Below are 3,197 nucleotides of genomic sequence, written 5' to 3'. Positions count from 1 at the left end.
CAGCCGTTGGTGGTGGTGAAAGACGCGCGAGCAATTCATTAAACTAGTTATCGAGCTTTGTTTCGAACGTCTTCTCCATGGCATCTATCTTCTCCATGGCCTCTTCAAATCTGTTTAGCACATCTTGCACCTGTCCACTCATCATTTGCTAAAATTTATCATGCAACTCTTTATTCGTCATGTTCTCCCAGTCAGTTTCATCGGCTTGTAATCCTGCCATGGTTAGCAGCAATAGAAACACACAAGAATATGATCCTACAGACTACTAACAAGAGGTGGTGGTGGGTGTCACAAATCCGTCAAGCAAAATCTCAAATTCTTACCAGTTCTTACCTAGTAGCAAGCGGTGATTAGCAACCGTCATAGTCAAAACTCTCAAATCTTGGATAGAGCGATTACCAGGGAGAGTCAAACGCACGACGTAGATGTATGTGGAGCTGGGAAGGCTTATAATATGGTAGCAAAAAGGGTCAGCAATAATCAATTCAGAGATGCAAAGTTGAATAAACGCTCAACGATGGTGCTGTGCTGGTCCTAGGCTAGACCATGCTAGAGATGTGAGCCCAGAACACTAACAAAATCACGGCGTTGCACGTAAACAAGGGAAAAGCAAACTCTAGAAAAAAATCGCTATGTTTTTTTGTGCTCCTCTTTTTTTTTGCGAAATATCACTATAATGGCGAGTGTCTCAAAACTTTTCCCAGGTCAAACTGACAGGATGGGCACGATTTTTTTTTACTTTTTTCGGAAATCAGGGCCGCGACGACGAAAAAGTGCGACAAAAAATCACTATGATGGCATGTGGCTCAAAAGACTTCGAAAAGCAAAGAAATAGGATAGGGAAAAAATGCCTGCGAAAATTTTGGCCTAAATTTTTTCCCCGAAACCTACTCAGGCAAGGAAACACGAATTGGAAATTAGACGGATCTCGAAAACAAACCTAATATGAAAGGAACTCGGATTGGTGGTGGATATATGGTGGTAGGACATGGCAGCGGTGGTGGTATATGGATACGGATTGGTGGTGGTATATGGATACAGATTGGTGGTGGTATATGGATACAGATTGGTGGTGGTATATGGATATGGATTGGTGGTGGTATATGGAAGCGGCGATGATGATGGTGCGGCGGCGGCGTGACAACTTATGACAAGAACTCGAAACTCTACAAGACTAGACTCTAAGACCAACAACTAGACATGACGATGCAACCGCAAATTCAACAAAGCAAAATACTGAAAAGACTATGCAAAGGCTCAGATTGGTTCAGATATGATGAACTAACCCTAATTTTTTCTGGCTTTTTAGTGAAACTGTAGGTATGAAGAAAAGACTCGATCTAAACTACGAAAAACTGTAAAATCTCACCGAGCAACCTGGAAATCTGATACCACTTGATAGAGGCAAAGGTGTCCCGTCTTTCGATGAGATGGTGGCTATCGTTTGGAGGAAGTCAACTTTGACGATCTGACTACGAACGTGCGAGGACGTCGCGCCTTAGCAATCGCTAAACCAACTCTGAGAGGTTATTGACCACACCAGAGCAAGATCAACCTGACCACGAAGCTCTATTTCCTGCAGGCAAACAAAGAACAAGCAAGAAACTAAGATTGCAATCTAGATATTGCAAATATAAGAGGAAAGCTTTATTGATCAAGGTGGGGTTCTGTGACGCCTTTGTCTAGTCGTTGAAGACAAACGAAGTACGCTAAGTTGCAGCTATGGCGAACTTTAATCTAAACAAAACCCAAAGTCTAAACGATGCCCTAAGGGCTATATAATAGAGGAGAGAAGGGGGAATTTCGTGGCCCTTGGAGGAGGGATCCGAAATGATGTAGGGTAGGAACCCTATGGCCCGATCTTTCACGAAAGGAGCGGAATCCCGCGAAGAACACGAGGAACACAAAGGGTAAAACGAGAGAAAACACTCAAACCAACATGAATAGATCACACATGTGCTAGATCCTTGGATACATGGAACGATACACGGTACATGATCAACTAGGGACGATACATAGGTAGCCGGTCTTCTCCATGAGGAGGTCTTGATGGTCTTCTCCAAAGGAGGTCTTGAATCCGCGAGTGGATCTTCCCTTAGAAGGGGCCTTGAATCCAAAGGGATCTTCTCCGAAGAGGCCGCGGTCTCTCGCAAGGAAGAGATCCGATATGGATGAGCGTAGCTCTATCTCTCAAATGAGCTATCACAATGCTGCCCTAACTAGGAGGAGGTGGGGGAGTATATATAGTGCTAGCCCACGAAGGGGTAAGTGATAGGGGGGATACATGGGCCCTTGGCCCGAGTCTTTGCACGCAAGCAGTCCGGAAGTTCCGGGTGGGGCCGAAAGTTCTGGGCTCCGGAAGTTCCGGGAAGGTTCCAGCCGGGTCCCGGGCTATCCAGAGAGTTGGCGCGCTCGGGGCTGGTCTGGACTGCGGGGCTGGAGGTTCCGGGAAGGTCGGAAGGTCCGGGGGCCGGAAGTTTCGGGCGGAGGCCGGAAGTTCCAGGCTTTCCAGAAGCTTGTCGTTGCTTCTTCTTCCTTCTCCTCTTCCATGCTTGGCCTTGGTCCTTGGATCCTCCATGGTCGTCTCGGTTGTACCTGAGTATATGCAAGGTCCATGCATGAGGTAGTAGCCATGTCTCATATGTGGAAAGTGACGGTTCAAAGAGGAGTAAGTTCACCTTGTGTCCAATGGCGTTTGGTCGAGGTCTCATCGTATGTCCTCTTGGGGCTTGGGGAGTAGTCGAAGTGTACATGGGGATGATCGTAGGATGCTCCGCATCATCTCCCCTCCCTTGGGAAAGAACCGACATCGGATCAAAAACCTCATCACCATGGAAACGGTTGTCGTGGACGGACTTGTAGTTGGATGGAGTGGAAGACGTTGCGCAATCCAAGTACTCCAAGGTGTCGCCGGAGTGGTATCCATGCAAAAATATCGAACACAAACGACACTCGGAAATACAATGGTTAGATCACACAAAGTGTCCATCATGTAAGAATGAGTCCGTGCAACAAGATTGAGCATGACAAGGTGCATGAAGCTTATCCAAAAGAGATGGAATGGTATGCAACGCATTCATGGGAGCGAAAAACATTCATTATGCACACAATTGTGTTGTGAAAATGATAAATGCAACCACGGTGCAAAATGATGTCATAGAGAGACAGTGTATCAAAAGCATGAACATGGTAATTGG

Source organism: Triticum dicoccoides, chromosome 5A (assembly GCF_002162155.2).
Source record: "Triticum dicoccoides isolate Atlit2015 ecotype Zavitan chromosome 5A, WEW_v2.0, whole genome shotgun sequence".
NCBI lineage: Eukaryota > Viridiplantae > Streptophyta > Magnoliopsida > Poales > Poaceae > Triticum > Triticum dicoccoides.
This window is presented reverse-complemented; position numbering follows the sequence as displayed.